Here is a 20704-nt window from a genome sequence, read left to right on the forward strand (position 1 = left end):
TGGTGTGAGGGGAGGGAGACTGCTTCCCTCCTGTCGCAGGGAGTAACACCAGAGCTAATGAGACCTGCACAACCCAGCAATAACAGGGGTGAACCTTCCAGTAGGAACTACAAGTAATATCAGCTCTTCTTCGCAAAACGGAGGGACACATTGCAGAGTGATATCATGTAATGTTACTTATGAGCTAACCACACTGCAGTGAAAAATGCAAAGCATGTGGACAAGGAGGACTTTATGAGAATAAATCAGAATGGCAATCACACCAGCATTAATGAGGGTTCAGGTGAGTGCAAGGCAAGGGTCAGATGCCATGTGATGGACACATGGTACTGAGAACGACATGGGTGATGTGTCAGGTCAGAAGATGGCAGGCAGGGGGCATCCGACAGATAAACCCTAGCACAACTAATGGTATTTTTGGGGACTTGGCCCGGATAATTATAATATCTTATTGCTACTTGCTGCAAGAATGAACCAATGTTCACATCCAGAGACAGGTGCAAAGTGTAAAACTACTTACAGGCAGGGACGCCATCAGGGGGGACTGTCGGGACTCTAGTTCTGGGCCCTGGACACTCAGAGAGAGGGGAGGTGGCCCGCCGGCTGTTCCTACCACCCACCGTGCAACAGTTAGAGGGGGTGGCCCGACCACTCCTACCACTCGCCAACCCGCTCACTAGCTACTACCACCCCCATGTGCAATGCAGGGGGGCCCGCTCCTACTGCCGTCGGTGCACGCATGACGTCATGAGGCTAAAAGGGAGAGGAGCTGCAGCGTGTTAGTCAGAAGAGAAAAAGGTAAGTGTCATGCGGGGTGCTGGCAGGCAGAAACAAAAGGTGGCTGGCTGGCAAAGACATATGGGGTTGCTGGCTGCCAAAGACAGAAGGTGGGCTGGCTGGCAAATACAGAAGGGGGGCTGGCTGGCAAAGACATATGGGGTTGCTGGCTGCCAAAGACAGAAGGTGGGCTGGCTGGCAAATACAGAAGGGGGGCTGGCTGGCAAATACATAAGGAAGGGGCTGGTTGGCAAAGTCAGAAGAGGGGCTGGCTGGTGTAACATCCTTTTACTGGTGGTTCTCTTTGTTATATGTAAAATAAGTGGATTTAGGGCATGATTCAGACCCGCTTGCGAGCGCATAGTACTCGCAAGCGGGTCGATGGGCGGGCAGTGCCCATGCACGGCGTGGGCACTGTGCGTGCGCGATCCCCGTAGCGAGTGAATTTTCACTCGCTGAGGGACTCACTACAAGACGGGGTGGCTGTCGATTGTGATTGACAGCTCGCCCCGTTTTGTAGGCGTACAGGTGGAGTGTCTGGTCAAACGGAGGCATTCCTGAAGGAACGCCTGCCGTTTGTGGGCAGCCCTACTGACATCACCAGTGATGTCAGTAGTTAACTTCCTGCTCTATTAGAGCAGGAAGTTCACTGGGGCTTGCGGTGGGCGAGACCCTACCACAAGGGTCTCGTCGCAAGCCCGATGGTCGCGATAATTGTGACCATCGCCAGGCCACCCGCTAAAGCTGTGGGTGGTCACCCACAGCTTAGCGAGCGACCTGAAGGCCGGAAAAAAACAAAACGGCCCTACCTGATTCAGAGCGAGCGCTCGTACATAGCGAGCGCCTCTGAATCAGGGCCTTAGTGCTGTCGTAACGCCCCTTTTCTCTCTATTAAGGGGATACTAAATTACCAACCCTTCCAACGTTTATTTAATACATGTAACTTCTCTTTTTGTCAGTGTCTCCACCCAAGTATTTATAACATGTATGGGCCTACCTGGGAAAACCCAATTGCTACTGGAGTGTATTGAAACAATAGATGTCTTAGTTATCTTTTCGCAATGTAATCAACTTACGTTCTTTCCGATTTCTTTTCTTTCAGGACCTGTTTTGGATACAGCTAGGCTTCAGAAATACCAGGTAAGTAATAACATAGAAATCATAAGTTTTTTTTTCCTCTTTTCCTTTTTATACTCTTAATGGTAGTTATTTACATGTACTATATAATAACATATGAAGACAGAGATATCACAAGGAATACAGTATTAACATCAACAATCCTCTTACTCCTGTATACTGTGGTACTATACAACCTAATATTCTGTACTTAAATATATCTAATTGGTAATGTACTCTTTTTTCATCTGAATATAATGTTTATTATCACAGTATAATAGTGTCTGAGCAGTCCTCCAATATTGACAGTCTTTGCAGGTGAACTGACAGTGGTATGCAAATATCTTACTAACCAATGTTATTTTAGAAGTCAAAATCCTTTAAGCTGAACTGGATCCCTGAGTTGGGAACTGTGCTAAAAGTTTGTACTTTCCCTTGGTAGCTACAACTGGTAATCTTAAAGTGATTTCACTCACTGGGTTATGGTTCTCTGGATGTTTTAGGATTTCTGTTCCTGATGCGCCTATGCTCCTGAGCGGTATGACAGTTAGTTGTAGTCAATAGACTACCAGATAGGTATTCTCCTCAGTTATAAGAATCACCTCCAGTGCTTTTAAATAAACTGTTTTTTCTTAAAGATCACTTAAATGAAGGCAATCCTCCCATATGTTGACTGCTCTGTGTTTTCTTCACTTAAACTGTAGTTTTTGTTTCCCTTTGTAAATTACATCTGACCCTGTAAATTACATCTGACCCGGATGTCTGAGGGACATATAGCATTCATACATGAAGATACTGCATATGGGTGTGTACTGACTCAATTTCCAAATATGGGGATTATCCTGGATGTCAGTTGCTTGTTATTTCAGTTTACCCTAATACAAGTGACTTTATTGCTTTACTGCAGCATGTACTATGGTAGACCAGACTTTGGGTCTCTTATGGTGCTCCCCTTCTTAAAAGTACTTGCAGTATTAGTATAGTCTTAACTATGCAGAATCAGCAGTCCCTCCTTCAAGTAGCTGAAGTGTTATTTAGTTAGGGCCATAAGATAGGTGGTGTGTATGATTGCACTAACAGGGACACAGTGCTTCAAGCCAGCTCACCACCTCCTGCAGCCTGCCACTCCTCCGATTGCTGTGGAGCAAATCCTGTCACACAGCCCGCCTCCTTCCCCAGCTGATCCTCTCAGTCTCTGGGTGTGTCACAGCAGCTTGTCCCTCTCAGCCGACTGAGGACTTCCAGTGCTTATCAGGCACAGCCACGCTTCCCGACTGCTGTCCGGACCGTTGCCGGGACCACACGCAGCTGCTTTACCCTCCTCACCAGGGGTTTCCTGCCTTCCTTAGCCCTCACTGGCTCCTCTAATCCAGCCTCACAGCCGCTACTGCCGCCCTCCTTAGGTTACCTCAGCACAGCACTGCAGCATTAGATCAGAGGGCTCACGAGGGGGAACTCCAGTCTGCCAAGTGACACTAGCTCTCTCCTATTTATAGCCTTCCCCTCAGCCTGCCACAAGCCCCTCCCCTCTGTACCTAGTGCATGCCATTTCTGGAACCTTCCAGGATCCTTACTAACTTTGGCACCATAATTACCTATATGGCCGTATGATGTCATGAGTAACCATATAGGAGAATTGCCTTCACTAGTCACAGATACAACAGCTCCATGTACATTCCCTTTATATTCAGGGCCGGCCTGAGCCCAATTTGCTTGGTAAGCGAATATTCTTTATTGCGCCCCCTAAGTTAAGTTTAAGGGGGTGTGGTCTTGTGGTAAAAGCCGTAGATATACAGTATTGCCTCCCTATACCATCCCTGCCTGTCTGCAGTCCCCCAACAGGGTCACAACACTTACCAACCTACTTATTCATCCAGCTGTTGCTCACTGCTACCACCCACAGTCACAGAGTGTGTGGTCATCATAGAGTAGGAGCGGGTGTCGCAGCCCACTTTTGCTGCCCTGTCGTGTGAGTAGGATCCACCAGTGAGACCGGTAAGGGCTCTTCTACTCGATTAATCTAATAAATAGCGGACATGACGTATGGTGCGTGCGGCCAGGGGGCGTTTTTATCAAAAAAACGAGCGTATGTTTTGCTCGCTCGTTCAGACTTAGAGGTGTGAACAGACTGCAATGTGCGAACGGATCATTTGCATAGCCACCCCTTGTTTTTGAACGAACGAACGCAAATAGCGAACGGCTCTGAATGAGGGCCATAATGAGTATCAGTAAATGTATCCCTAATCCTATGAGGACTGCTCTGTGCTGATATGGTGGTCTTCTACAGCTAGGATCAGAGAGAGCAAGGATAGACTAGAGACATAATGACTATCAGTAACTGTATCCCTAATCCTATGAGGACTGCTCTGTGCTGAGATAGTGGACCTCATTCAGAGTCTGTCGTTGCGGCCGCTCGGTCATAAGGGAAAAGGGGCCGGATATGCAAATGAAGCGATCGCAAGTTGCGTTGTTAAGATGGGATCGTTAGCTGGACGAGCAAGGGGAGGTTGCGGCCGTAAGACTAAAACACGCCCCCATCTCGTTCACAATACACGTCATCTCCGGGCATATAAGGATTAATCGAGACCATCGGGAACCATCGCAGCTGGTCGTAGAGCTTAAGGTTGACCATACCCTCTCTTAAGCACTATGATCAAGTCAGTGTCAAAACCTCCCATGTCACATGTGCCATGACACTACTTAGTTAATTATGCACTCTCATAAAACCCCGTTTGCATAGTCAGGCACGCCTGCGTTTAGATCTCCACTCCCCCGTTCACTGTTAGAGCTGTTAGATCTCACCTTCCCCTGTTACCACCCACAAACGCCTCATCCTGTCACTCAAACTAACGACCTGGCCAAGTTGAAGGAGAGACAAATTTCCGATCACAACAGCTAGTTTGCGCATGCGCATTGCGAAACTTACGCATGCGCTGTTTTGCGAACATCGCTGGGTATGACCGAGCGGCCGCTTACGACCGACTCTAAATGAGGTCCAGTGATCTTCTACAGCTAGGATCAGAGAGAGCAAGGATAGACTAGAGACAAACCCCAAATTCATTATTCCAAGGATATTGACTATATTTAGTAGCTTCAGCATTTAGGGGGTCATTCAGACCTGGTCGTTAGCGCCGATGCGCTCGGACCGGGTCGATGGCCCCCCACAGAGCATGTGCACTGCGGCGCCGTCGTGCGCATGCGTGAGACCCGCTACGACCGACAGCGCCGGTCGTAGCGGGTCTCGATCCAAAGGGGGCGAGCTGTCGATGTTGATTGACAGCTCGCCCGTTTGGAAGGCGGGCCGGGGGGTGGCAGCCCAAACGGAGGCATTCCCGTGGGAACGCCTACCGTTTGGGGGCGGCCCCACTGACATCACTAGTGATGTCAGTGGAGAGCTTCTGGCTCTGACAGAGCCAGAAGCTCTCCGGGGCTTACGACAAGTGAGACCCTACCCTAGGGTCTCGTCGTAAGCCCCGATGGTCGCGATGGACTCTGACCATCGCGACCATCACCGGAGCGGTCGTTAGAGCTGTGGGTGTTAACCCACAGCCTAACGACCGCAACAGAGGCGGGGGCGGTCAGGATGCAAGTGTCCGCCCAGTTTCTGAGCGACCGCTTGCATCCTCCGACTGCCTCTGAATGAGGCCCTTAATCTTTAGTAGCAAAACATTTTGTTAAAGATCAAGTATTCTGCTGCTTAACAAACTAAACTAGATTTCGGAGCTAAATATAAGGGAACTCATCCCACCGAGAAGTGGCATTGGATTGGCTCAAGATGATCAATTTAAGTACCATCCATCTGGAATAAAGGAGCAAAATCACCCCCAACCATTCCCCTTTCATCCGTTAATCACATGTGTGCACCTTCGTAGCACAGCCATGCATATAGATAAGTCAGCAGCTATTTAGACTGTCACCTGTAATTGGTTCATAACTTTGAAGCTTTAAAGTATTTTTTATTCAGCATTTAAAATATTAAGGGGTATTACCCTCCAATTAGCTAAACAAGTATTAATAGAGTGGAGGTTAGGTTAAGCTCTTATTAGAACCAACAAACAGTCAGTAACTAGCTTGTATAATTTAGAATCTAAATTGGGTTTGGAACTGTATGCAATTGTTTTGTGAATGCAAAATATAATAGTAGTTTCTTTAATGCTGAATATTATAGTTACTGTTTTTTCTGTGTAATATATGCATTATATGATTGAGTATTCCCTACATACCTTTTATTTCATAGGATTTCCATCCTAAAGTAATCCAGTATAATAAAGCATATATTCCGATGTTCAGATACACCTCTGTGTGTTGTCCATATCGGAGCTGGTAACACGTTAGCCCTTTTCACACACTTTTAACTAAAATTCGGGGTTCTCCCAAGCCAGCCCCTGATAATTTGATGACTAATAACTAAGGCTTGGGTGGAGGCACCGCAGAACACCTAGACAAGAGGAGACCTGAACCACGGACATAGTAACCCATGCAAATACAAGGTGAGCCGGGGTTACACTGGCAAAGGCAGAAGGGGGGCTGGCTGGCAATGACAGCAGGGGGGCTGGCTGGCAAAGACAGAAGGGGGCCTGGCATGCAAAGATAGAAGGGGGGCTGGCAGGCGAAGATAGAAGGGGAACTGGCAGGCGAAGATAGAAGGGGGACTGGCAGGCGAATATAGAAGGGAGACTGGCAGGCGGAGGCAGAAGGGGGGCTGGCATGCAAAGATATAAGGGGGGCTGGCAGGTGAATATAGAAGGGGGACTGGCAGGTGAAGATAGAAGAGGGAATGGCAGGCAGAGGCAGAAGGGGGGCTGGCTGGTACTTGGAAGACACAGCGGGGCTGGAGTTGCAGAAACACCGGGTGGGGGGAAGGGGGGGGCTGCTTGCTTTGTCAGTCTCATGCCCTGTAATTTCTGATGGCAGCCCTGCTTACAGGTATGGGGGGGTTGACCATTGCCGGAGAAGGATCCTATGGCCCCCTCTCTCAGTAAGTATTGTGAAATGCTGCCTATAGGCTATAATGGCTAATGCCATCTGAAGAAGATGCTAGCTATTGGGGCCAAGCTCCAGAATCTTTTATATTCCAGAGCTTGGTAAATTTTACCATTTTACCAGCCCTCATAGGAATCTATGAAGTACGCTTTTGTAGTTGAAAATGGGTGATCACAGCAGATATCCCCATATATACATCCAGGGAAACCTTAATATTTGTAAGGTTTACAGTGGAGGAGGAATCAGGGGGCTGTGCTACATTCCACACAGAAGTTTCCTCACATTGAACCACAGTGGTCTGAGCTGCTGTGGTGAAGACTAGAGCCCAGCAAACACTGCAGCAGGTGTAGGGTAGAATTAGGGATAGTATGCATACAAGGGGAGAGGGTAATATAATATTCCTGTGTAACCTAGCTTGGGGTGGTGTTCAAGACCAAAGCTGGAGAAGTATTGGTTAATATATTGGTGTAAACTGTGATTGGTAAGGGTGAAAACTGTGAGTGGATAGGGTGTTAGAGGGAGATGTACTAAGCTCTTGAAAGTGATAAATTGGAAAGTTATAAACTACCAGCCACTCAGATTCTAACTGTCATGTTGCAGGCTGTGTTTGAAAAATGACACTGTCCAATTTATCACTTTCCAGAGCTTAGTACATCTGCCCCTCAATAAGAGGGTATCTGCACAAAGATGCGGACTGAGGCATACGGAATCGGTATGAAATACAGCCAGCCGCATGGCCGTCGGTTCGATTCCCGGCAGCGGCAGCCCGACATTGGAACAGATCCCGGCAGCGGCAGCCCGACAGCGCTGGAAATCCCGATCGTCGTAAGGTAAGTAATGACTAACCTAACCTAACCCCCTAACCCTCCTTAGGGGTGCCTAACCCTAACCTCCCCCCAAGTGCCTAACCCTAATCCCCCCTGTAAGTGCCTAACCCTAACCCCCCCTTCCCCGCTGCCTAAACCTAAGTCCCCTGGGGGGGGTGCCTAACCCTCCCTCCTCCTAGCCTAACCCTAACCCTCCCAGGGGGGTGCCTAACCCTAAGTCCCCCCCAGGTGCGCTAAACCTAACCCTCCCCCCCATGCGGCTGTCTACTCGCGGCACCCAGCATCCCTTCAATTGGGATGCCGGGCGCCGGTCTCCTGGCGTCGGTGAAATGAGCGGCGTCTACGTCTAGACGCCGGGCATTTCACCCTCGCCGGGCTATGACAGTCGGGAAGCCGGCTGTCGGTATAATGTCAGCCCAGTCGGGAAGCCAGCTGTCGGTATAATGTCAGCCGGCTTCCCGATTGCATCCCAGGCATACAGGCCATAGGCACTGCTGTTACCATCTGTACTGGGCCCCAAGATGGTGGCCCTGATTATACATGAACTGATCAGGCTACGGTAGCATCCCATGCCACATTACATTTGTTGACGGTGTTTCTTTACAGCTTTAAGAACATTATTTTACATTCAAAATAATTATGTGGAAATTTTAAAAGTAGTAAAAAGGAAAATAAAGAAAACATTTCTATTCTCTGGGCCTGACTCATTACGGATCACAACTGCTACACTGTACGCAGATCGGTCGATGGTGCATACTGCACATGCGTATGCATCTCAGTGCACGTGCGTGAGGTAGGATTGCGATCGCTCTGTGATCACGCACACAGAAAGAAAGCCATCACAGTGTGAGTGACGGGAGGTCAGCGTTTGGGAGTGGTGACAGGGCAGTGGTCGGAGAAACGCAGGTGTGCCAGTCCGTTTGGATGACGTTGCATGGGCGTGCATAAATTAGCCACTGAGACGGCATACGCAGCTTGAATACTTACTGCGCGCGACGAGATTAGCAATTTCTGAGACATGTCAGACCTGCTGTAATTGTGCGTGAGGGGCCAATGTTACTCGATGTTACCGATGTATATGCAGGACTGCAAGGTATTACGGATGTGAGATAGCGGTAGCGAGCGTCTATATGCTGCCTGTGCGACGGCTTTGTGATTGCATTCATTAGCATATTTTTGCGGCAAACCTGCGCAATAGCGATCCGTAATGAATCAGGCCCTCTGTTCTTAGCTGCTGTATCTCATTCTCAGATACAACTCTTGCAGAGATCCCACAGTTTGTTTGGTGAACCGTTCAGGGTTGCAGGTCTGTGCTGCTGCCTGGTCAGGACTGATAACCCAAATGTCACTGTAACCAAATCAACTATAATGAGCCTAGGAAAAATACATAATTGTTGGGGCAGATAGTGTGAATAATCAGTAAGGACTGCCTGGTCATTAAATGTGTGTAAGTATAGGAGAGTCCTAGACAAAAAGAGCAACTATAGTGCAAACAATTTTTATTTGTTGAAGAAAAAAAAATGCACCTACAGACTGAAGACCAGAAAATCACATGTGAGCAGTAGGCTGCTGCCCATCACCAGTAGCAGGTCCAGACTAACCAATATCAGTATAAAATGAAGGAGACCATGCTTTGCCTTTGGACTCATTTAATCAGTGCTGCCCCACTTGTTACTATTGTACAACTTTTCAGGTCATTCCACTAAAACCTATCATGCTCAGGAACCAACTATATTTGGGAAGTAAACAGGCCAAACATCCAGGTTTATAAATGATCAGACAGGAACAAAATGGCTTGCAGGACAATGCAGGACCTAGTCAAGTACTGACCTGTATGGTTTTGAGGCCTGTCTAGCAGGTGATATCTTAATACATGCTTCCTGTAACCTTAATCGGTGGTCTTATGTAATGTCACTTCAGAGTGGACACAAAATGTGAATACCCTGAGAACACAGAACAGACAGTGAGCCAAAAGAGCAAGCCCATTAATAAATCACAAAAGCCTATTTTTGGACCATTGGTTTAAAACCACTATTGTAAATTGTTGCTTTCCTTTTGTAACGTTTATTATATAATACTGCGCTTTATTTAAAAGACAAATCATGTTGATGTCATGATATTTCCTCTTTAAGCTCTGGACTGAGTTTGCTTTCCAATGATTGGTTATGTAGAAATATCCAGACATGGACAGCCAGAAATGTAACAGAAACAGACTGCCTTGGAATCCTCCTCACATCCTCCATCAAACACTCTGGTGTTGACAGCTTGTGTGTCAGACGTCCATACTTATTGATCTACATTCCTGGCTATAACCAGTATCCTTCTGTGTCATATAATGTGAGGGTGTCCTTCATGACACGTGCGAGCTCTCCTGTTTACTTTTGGGGAAACATATAGTGCTCAGTGACTACAGCACCCACGCCATTCTCAATCCCAATGGGAAGTTTACCGTTTAAGGTTTACTAAAATGACTAAGGTGGTTTGAGCTCTTAAAGGTCTGTTTATGACTGTTCATTATTGTATTGCTCAGATAGGTCACTCAGTGTTGGAACAACTAATTTAAATGTATCTTTTACATCATTTTTTATTCTACATTGTTGAAGAATGTTTATATGTAGCTACATCTGGTATTTTCATTTTATAAAATGAATACAGCAAATAATGTATTGTTTCCAAAGTCACAATAAGTTAAAACTTAAAATCTATCATGGAGCTGTTGCAGCCTTAGTTTCATTATTTTACAGTCATATCCATTATAATCTCTGAACCATTACATTCTCTATTCAATATTTAATGAGAATCTATTCTAAGTTATATTACATCAATCTCTTCACTGTAGCTGAAATGGACCTGAATGGTTTTTAAGTCAATATGCCACATAATGACTATTTTATATATTATACTGTATACAGTAATACTGTTATATTCTTCATGTGGATTAGTAGTAAGGTGTAACAATGAGCAAGTCTCTCATTTTTGATTAAACAAAGTGTTCTGTCCCACATTTCGGGAGATTTAGGACCTGGAATGACGAGTTGGATGTTAATGGCTAGAAAATTAAATAATCTTGATTAGTGGTCATTTTATTATAAAGCACTGTAACAAAGGCAACCTAGAGGCTTCCAGTAATAATCACCCCAGACCAAAAATGTAAAATGTAGGTGCTTATAAATTGCCAAAAATTATACGTATATCAATTTACAGGTGACCATAAGGAACAAATTATTTTATTTGCCAAGAAATCCTGGGATATTAGCACAGGTACTGTGGGCCTGATTCAGACCCGGTCGCAAGCGCTGTGCGCTCGTAACTGGGTCAATGGTGGGCCAGTGCGCATGTGCGAGACCCGGATAGCGATGGGCAATCCGTCGCTCCGGGTCTCGTACCAAAGGGGGCGTGCTGTCGATGTTGAGTGACAGCTCGCCCCCTTTGGTGGGCGGGCTGGAGGAGTGGCTGCCCAAACGGAGGCGTTCCGTTTGGGGGTGGCCCCACTGACATCACGAGTGATGTTAGTGGGAGAGATTTCGGCTGTGTTAGAGCCAAAATCTCTCTGGGGCTTGCGGCAATGAGACCCTACCACAAGGGTCTCGTCGCAAGCCCCATGGTCACGAAGGTCTTGACCATCGCGACCATCTTCCTGGCCGCTCGCTATAGCTGTGGGTGGTCACCCACAGCTATGTGAGCGGCCAGGAGGCCGTTCTAAGAAAAAAATAGCCCGGCCCTGATTCAGAGCGTGCGCTCTATCAAAGCGTCCGGCTCTGAATCAGGGCCAGTATCTGAATAAAACATAGTACATGTAGTAATGAAATGGTGAAATACTGCCTTGTTGGGGTACTCTTATGGCGAAACTTGGTCTGTTGCCGAAAAACATTTTTACATGTTGTTCTTTTGCATTTGTTAAACAATAAAGCTGATAATCTCACGGGGACAACAGAATATTATTTACTTTTACTGATTTATATTGTCAATTAAACTGTCTCCGTTTGTCAGTCTGGTCACCGTCTACAATTCCCACTTACATGCATGCCCATTATCTGTAAAAGAAACAACTCCACAATCTAGAAATGTGCGTTAGATACTGTAGTGGAAAATTTGAAGTGGTACTTTGTGCAAGTGTGCTATGACATCAGGGAACAGGGAAGCCAGACTGCAGGACAATACGCAGTACAGTTCCGAACTCTTGCTTCCGAATTAGGATGGAACAATTAAGCTCTGGTGGCGGTTTTCATGCAAGGTCTTTCCAAGCAAATTATAGATGTCAGCTTCCAGAGAATTGCCTACATCTTTGGACAATTTAATCTCTTTATGCATCCGCATCGACCGGCGCCACAGAGAGAGAACCCGAGAGCGAGAGCAATCCCGGCGCTTCAGTTTCAAACTTGCACCTCGTTTCTCTGCCCCGGTAGAGTTCCCTGAGGAACCAATGCAGATCGGGAAATCACGCTTGCCAGTGGTAGAAAGAGAAAGTAGATTCAAGAATAATCTATGCCTGTACTGTGGAGGTCCAGATCATCATCTTCTTCAGTGTCCTAAACGTCCAGGAATTGACAAGGCCTAACTGATCGAGGGGTGGTCAGCTTAGGTGCGCTCCAGCACACCCCAATCGATAAAAACATATCGGTTTGCGATTGATGTGATTCTACTACTAGAGAAACCCACCAAGACACTTAAGGCTTTCCTGGATTCAGGTGTCGATGGGAATTTTATTACTGCCAAAGAAGTTCAAGAGCTAGGGATCTGTAGTTTACCCCTACAAAGTCCACTCAGTATCATTGGGGTAGACGGCAGCAATCTTCCTATGGTCACCATCAACTCCAGAACTCCAGAAATTACCATGCAAGTGGACACTCTTCACAAAGAGTTAATTTCTTTTTACATAATCTCGTCAGCCGACAGTCCTATTATCCTGGGTCTTCCATGGTTACGCAAGCATGCTCCTACATTAAATTGGAATGAACCTCAAATTTTATCATGGGGACCTCAGTTTTTTCAAAATTGTCTTCCTTTAATCCAACCACCACATCGGGTTATCCAGAATACGAACATTGTCACGAATGATTCTCTACCAGCTTCGTACCAGTCATTCAGGGATGTTTTCAGTAAAAATGCTGCCGAAACTCTTCCTGCACATCGAGAGTGGGACTGCGCCAAAGAGTTATTGCCAGGAAAAATGCCACACCATGGAAGAGTGTTTCCTCTGTCGCTTCCGGAGACCCAGGCAGTAACTGAATACGTCATAGAAAATCTTGAACGTGGGTTTATCCAAGAATCCAAGTCACCTGCAGGTGCCGGTCTTTTCCTCGTTAAGAAGAAAGATGGAGGTTTGAGACCATGTATTGACTACCGTGGTTTGAACACTATCACTATCCTCTGCCTTTAATTTCAGAACTTTTTGATTGAATAAAAGGTGCACAGATCTTTACCAAATTAGATCTTCATGGGGCATACAATTTGATTTGAATCCAAGCAGGGGATCAGTGGAAGACTGCTTTTAACACTCGAGATGGGCACTATGAGTACCTGGTCATGCCTTTTGGTTTAAGTAATGCACCTGCAGTCTTTCAGAAATACATGAACCATATTTTTCTAGATCTATTGCACCAGTATGCAGTTGTATATCTGAACGACATCTTGATATTTTCCAAAGATTTGGCAAGTCATCGCAAGCATGTCTGTGAAGTTTTATCCCGGCTTCGCAATAATCAGCTCTACTGCAAATTAGAAAAATGCTCCTTTGACCAAACAGAGTTAAAATTCTTTGGGTATATAATATCAGGTACAAGTCTCCAGATGGATCCAGAGAAAATATCCGCCATCATTACCTGGCCTCGTCCAACAGGACTAAAAGACATACAGCGCTTCCTTGGTTTCTGCAATTTCTACCATCAGTTTATCAGGAATTACTCATCCATTGCAGCCCCTATCACGGCACTCACCAAGAAAGGTCAGGATACCAGGGTTTGGCCTCAGGACGCAGAAAAAGAATTTGTCAGATTAAAGCAATGTTTCACTTCTGCTCCCATTTTAAGACAACCTAATTGTGATCAGTGGCGTCACAAGGGGGGTGCGGTGGGTGCGGGCCGCACCGAGTGTCACCCTCCAAGGGGGTGACACCAAAATCCGACTCATCCCCGCCCCCGCTCAGCAGAGCCTGCACTGCAGGGAGACCCCAGTCTGGAGAGGCGCTCTCCCTGCAGCAGCTGCTGAGACAGTTTTTACTTCTGCCGGCTGCCGCTGCGCCTGTCACACTGAGACAGCCAGCGGCAGCCTACTATACAGTAAGTGCTGTGCTCTTCATACAGTCCCCAACATGTGGGGGGGGTGGGGGAGAGGAGGAGGAGCGCAAGTGGCACGGGGCTGATTACCTACTGTAAACAGTGTAAAGACGATCAGCCTGACTGAAGCCACCGGGGTGGATCATGGCAGCTGAGCTCCTGCTCCTCCTCTCTTCAGTGAGTCAGTTCCCTCCATGTCTGACAGATCGTCACGCTGGGAGCAGGCAGGGACAGTCTACAAAACATTTGGCAGTTTACAAGTGTATTCAAATACTGTTGATTACACTTGAATACTGACAAGTAGTTTGTACACTGTCCCTGCTTCTTCCCAGCGTGACCCTCTGACCTCCCAGTCAGCGAGGATGAGAAGGAACTGGGAGACAGCATGCAGTGCAGCAGCAGCCAGCACAGTGACTATGGTCTAATGTATACAGTAGGTGTAATGGGAAGTAACTAATTCAGTGAGGAGAGAGTGTCTATGCTGGGGATGGTGTATTAATGTATGTGCATGGGTATACTCATTGTGTTTCTGTGTGTATAAGGGGTGTATTCATGTTATGTGTTATATGTGGGTCAATGATGGTCTCTGCATTATCTGGCGGTTACTACGACGCTCTCTGCATTATCTGCCGGTTACTACGACGCTCTCTGAATTATCTGGCGGTTACCATGACGCTCTCTGCATTATCTGGCGGTTACTACAATGCTCTCTGTCTGAATTATCTGGCAGTTACCATGACGCTCTCTGCATTATCTGGCGGTTACTACGATGCTCTCTGTATTATCTGGCGGTTACTACGATGCTCTCTGCATTATCTGGCGGTTACTACGATGCTCTCTGCATTATCTGGCGGTTACTACGATGCTCTCTGTATTATCTGGCGGTTACTACAATGCTCTCTGCATTATCTGGCGGTTACTACGATGCTCTCTGCATTATCTGGTGGTTACTACAATGCTCTCTGCATTATCTGGCGGTTACTACAATGCTCTCTGTATTATCTAGCGGTTACCATGACGCTCTCTGCATTATCTGGCGGTTACTACGATGCTCTCTGTATTATCTGGCGGTTACTACGATGCTCTCTGCATTATCTGGCAGTCACTGTTACACTCTATGCAATACAATAGGGGGCATTACTTCTGGGGGTAATATTATAGGGGGCATTACCACAGCCATTGTGGGCACTATTAGGGGGCATTACTAATGGGGGCACTACTAGAGGGAGCATTACTTTTGATGGCACTACTACAGGGGGCAATACTACTGAAGGCATTACTACTAGGGGCACTACTAATGGGGGCATTACTACTAGGGGCATTTCTACTGAGGGCATTAATACTGAGGTCACTACTATAGGGGGCACTAATACTATAGAGGGCACTACTATAAGGGGCATTACCACTACCGCTGGGGGCACTATTAGGGGGCATTACCACTGGGGACATTGCATAGGGGCACTGCATAAGGGGCACCACTACTGTGGGCACTACATACGGGGCACCACTACTGGGGGCATTGTGTAAATGTGTCTGCTGGACTGGTATTTGGGGAAAGTTTGTGGAGCTGCGCATCAATTTTTTGGTGTGGGGGGTGTCACCATGAGTTATTGCACCGGGTGACACCAACACTAGTGACGCCTCTGATTGTGATCAGCCATTCTTTCTAGAAGTGGTCGCTTCTATGATTGGTGTGGGGGCGGTCTTGTCTCAAAAAGATGAAGGGGGCAAATGGTACTCCTGTGGCTTCTTTTCCCATAAGTTCTCAGCTCTGGAGAGGAACTATGCAGTTGGGGATAAGGTATTGTTAGCCATCAAACTGGCCTTGCAGGAGTGGAGATATCTGCTGGAAGGGGCAAAATTCCCGGTCACGGTTTTTACTGATCACAACAATCTCACCTATCTCAAAACCGCTCATTGTCTCAATTACCGTCAATCCATATGGTCGCTGTTTTTTGATCGGTTTAATCTAATTATTACTTACCATCCAGGTTGTAAGAACATGAAGGCTGATGCTTTGTCTCGAGCATTTAGTTCTTCCGAGGAGAATGCACAAGAAGACAAGCCTATTCTGAACCCTGTGTGTTTTGTCGCAGTTTCTAAGGTCAAGATTCCACCGGGGAAAACATTTATAGTACCTGAACCATGAACCAAATTACTTCAATGGGCCCATTCTTCATGCTTCTCTGGCCATGCAGGACTAGGAAAAACATTGGAGTTGGTTCTCAGGAAGTACTGGTGGCCGACGGTACGTCATGATGTTAAAGACTTTGTGGCAGCCTGTATCACCTGTGTTCAACACAAGGTGCTTCCTCAGCTTCCTTCGGGTTCCTTATGTCCACCTCCGGTACCTGATCGTCCTTTGTCTCACATTTCTATGGATTTCATAATGGACCTACCTTCCTATCAGGAGTTCAATACAATCTGGGTAGTAGTGGACAGGTTCTCCAAAGTTGCTCACTTTGTGCAATTGTTACCATCAGCTCCAAAATTAGCCAATATATTTATAAAGGAAATCTTCAAGATACATGGATTTTCCAAAGACATTGTCTCAGACTGTGGAGTGCAGTTTACTTCTAGATTCTGGAGATCCTTGTGTAAGAGTTTTGATATCAACCTGAGTTTCTCTTCTGCATACCATCCTCAGAGTAATGGTCAAACAGAGTGGGTGAACCAAGATCTAGAGAAATTCATTTGGATGTACATTTCTGCCAATCAAGATAATTGGGTTTCTTTGCTCACAATAATTTGTACCATGAGACATCGGGGTACTCTCCGTTCTTCATTCAGTATGGGTTACATCCTGTGATACCTGAGTTGCTGGTTCTTCAGTCAGTATCCCTTCCAGCAGTGAGTGGCACAGTGAGTCGCTTCCTCAAGACTTGGAAAGAGGTGAAGAAGAAATTATGTAAAGCCTCTGCCAGGTATAAACAGGTGGCAGATAGGAAGAGAACGAGAGGATCTGTACTGTACCAGGGTGACAAAGTTTGGTTATCTACTAAACACTTGCGATTGAAAGTTCCCACCATGAAATTTGCTCCTAGATTCATTGGGCCTTTTCAGATCCTTCAGGTAATCAATCCAGTGGCTGTTCGTTTAAAACTTCCTGGTACTCTCAAGATTCCCAACGTATTTCATATTTCTCTCCTCAAACCTTTGGTGTTCAATCGATATTCAAGACGTTGCAATCCTCCTTCCGCAATTCCAGTAGATCACCAAGAGGAGTATGAAGTTGAACAGATTCTGGACTCCAGAATGTCCCAGGGTGGTTCAGTTCAATTCCTGGTAGATTGGAAAGCATATGGTCCAGAAGAACTTGGTTGGGTCAAGGCTTCAGATATTCATGCACCCCAAATCCTTCGGAAGTTTCATCAAAAGTTCCCTGGCAAGCCCTTTATGGGGTGTTCAGTGCCCACCCCTAGAAGGGGGGGGTAATGTCACAACGCTGCCGAATCCAGTTCCCTCTTACCTGGTTCGGTGCGTTGGGGTCCGGACTGGCATGGGACAGCGGGCGGGAGATCCCCAGCGCCCGCTGTCAGCTGTATTCCTTCTTCCCCGGACTGGCTGCTGTGTGCAGGCAGCCACGGCTTCCTTAGGAGCGCGCGTGCCGCTCTGCTAGTGATTTAAAGAGACAGGCACTCAGTTAGGGACCTGCTGATTGGAGACTGTGTGAACTCTGACCTATATAAGGAAGTTCCTGGGAGCACTCCAGTGCCAGAGTATAGGCTCCATTACCATACTCCAGCATTCCTGTGCATATCCTGATTATCAGTTCTGACCTTGGCTTTGTTCATGACTCTGATTCTGCTCAACCCCAGGTTCCGTGTCGATATCTGGTTCTGACCTCGGCTTCTCCCTGTGACCCGTTTATGCCTGCTCCCTGGTACCGTCTTGTCCGTTTGGTTCTGACCCGGCTCGTTGACTACGCTAAAAGTCTTCTGCATTCCAACCAAGTTCACCAGCACCTGTATAGGGAACCCTAACCAGAGGGATGCGACCTGTGTGTTGGACGCAGCCAAGTCCAAACCTTCTTGCGAGGGTCCCTGGTGAGAACCGCCGGCACATTAGACTCCGCGCTTCCAGAATAGGTCTAGCCAATTCCCTGAATACGGGTTGCATCCACAATCCATCTGTGAGTTTGTGACAATCAGCTTCTAAGGTATCTAGCACAATTTATGAAATGACATTAGATGCTGATTGATTGCTATGGGCAACTTCTCCACTTTGAGCCTGATTCAGAGTGGATGCTAATGTAATATTGGATGCAACAATGCTGCTAACGAAAGCCACACCCCAGTCACCACCCAGGAATGACTTTCAGAATTGCATGTATCTCCATGCAATTCTGATCTTCGTCCCCCGGCGCTAACCATCGGAATGTATGCACGGTGCATCTTGAACGCATGCTCAGATTTAAAACATCGAGTACTTGTGCCCAAAGTTGAATATACAGCTTTGTTTTTCATTGTTTATTATCTGCTGGAATGAAGGATACATACCTCCCAAGCACCCTGATTTTGGTGGGATGATCCAGATTTGTAGGGACTGTCCCATTGTCCAGCAATCAGGACATCTGTCTCAGTATGTGAAGGGTTTGGGAGGTAATCCCCTGAAAATGCTGTGTTCTTTGCTTAAAACACTGATTGGGGAGAGTAAAGGCCGTGGTCACTAATACGCAGTCCCTCACCAAGTGTGCCATGGGCATGTACCCTGTCCTGATTATAAACTCCCCAATGTTGGGAGGTAGGAGGATACAGAAAAATATGGCAGAAACACAGGCAGCTGGCTAGCTACCAATCACTATATTATGATCTCTTAATGACTGGGTGCAGCAGACTGAGGGGTCTATTTACTAAGCAGTGTTAGGAGACAGAGTGAAAAGTGATAAGAAAGTGATAAGGTGCCAGCCAATAAGCTCCCAACTGTCATTTTTCAAACACAGCCTGTGAGATGGCAGTTAGGAGCTGATTGGCTGGCACCTTTTCACTTTCCACTCTATCTCCTAACACTGCTTAGTAAATAGACCCCTCAGTGGCTGAAAGTAGACTCATCCCGCCTACTTTCCCTACTGCCTTTAAATCTATTCTATTTTCTGCTCATCTTCGATTTGCAGCAAATGGAGTCTAATCCCCCTCCCCGCCCACATCCAGGCTCTAGTTATACGTTTCACATTTAGCAGTCACAAGTGTTCCCTGTAAATTAATATGCTGAATAAATATACACTCCCTGCTTCTCATAGATTATGATTATATTTTCTATTGTTAGTGGAGCTAATGCCAGGAGAGGAGCCATGAGACAAACACAGGCTTTTCAGAGATGCTGATATGATGATAAGCTTCTGTTTCCTTAAAGCTATGCCCACCATGAATTTAGCTTTCAGTTCTGAATGACAGCTTATGAATGGGTGACGGGTCTATATCTCATGTGGCAAAATTCCTACGCTGTGCACGAGCTGCAGAAAACCATAAAGTACACCTCTCTCAGTAGTGTAGAGTAAGAAACAGACAGGATGCAAGGGAGAGCCAGCCCTCTGCCCTGCTGTAGGTAGAAAGCCACCATAGCAGATCAGTTATTAATAAATGCCTCTTGCTGTGGTGTCGTTCTCTAGGGGTCCTTGATCCCTCAGGAATTTGGCATGCCCTACTTTCGGAGAAGACTGAAATCCTACCAGTGGTAACTAGACCTCTTTAAGACTGAACAAGTGCCAAGGATGATGATCTAAAAAAGGGTTTTGGAAATGGACTGGGGAATGTGTTTATGAAGCGACCTTTTGCTTAATGTCTGAAGGTATGATTTATCATGTGAGACAAGCTAGGAAGAGATACAGGGTGTACCCTCTGTACATGTTAGGAGGACCTCATATACATCTAAGCATTCTTACTGTACTAGCTTACCCTTTTCACATGTGTTCCAGCTTCAACCCTCAAACTAAAAATAAGATCAATAAATAAATCAGTGGGTTTTCTCTTCTTTATACATCACTGGGCTGTTCTGTTGCTCCCGTTAGTATTATTAGTGTGATGTGATGTGATGAGGAAATAGGTTAAGCTGTGAAACCCACTATTATTGTTGTTAGTTGGATGTTTTGTAGCTGGGTGTATAGCACTTTTCAACAAGTCCTGTAGGCTCTTCCTGTGACATATTTAAAGATCTTCTGTCAGCTCCCAGAGTATTTATAGTTAAAATCGCAGTAGGCATTAGCAATTTTGCATCTTAAATAATGAAGCATATATATAAGTCCCCATAGTCTTCACAAATAACCAATCAGGTTGTCCTGTTCAACCAACGTCTGGGATTTTACCTTCAACAGGGTACAGCAATAGCAAATGAAAAACATGCTCTTACCTTATACAATATCAGTCGAGATACATTTTAAAACTGGCCCATCAGTGACGCCCTCGTATGCTACAGTATATATATATATATATAATACATATATATATATATATATATATAATATATATATATATATACATACAGAATATTTATATATATATATATATATATATATAATACGTATTATATATATAAAATTTTAAAGAAGTAGAATAGAAGGCACCGTCCATTTTTAAATCGAAACAGAGGGTCAAATGTAATAGGGTGAGAGTTTTTTCTCACTTTTTAAACTCGGTCAATGTAATAGAGTCCGAGAGCCTAGAAACTCGCATGTTTTCAGACTCTAAAAACTCACAATTTATACTCTCATCCAGATGTTTTCCCATTTTG

This window comes from Taudactylus pleione, unplaced genomic scaffold, assembly GCF_031769625.1.
Source record: "Taudactylus pleione unplaced genomic scaffold, aTauple2 ptg000016l, whole genome shotgun sequence".
In the NCBI taxonomy this organism is placed as follows: Eukaryota; Metazoa; Chordata; class Amphibia; order Anura; family Myobatrachidae; genus Taudactylus; species Taudactylus pleione.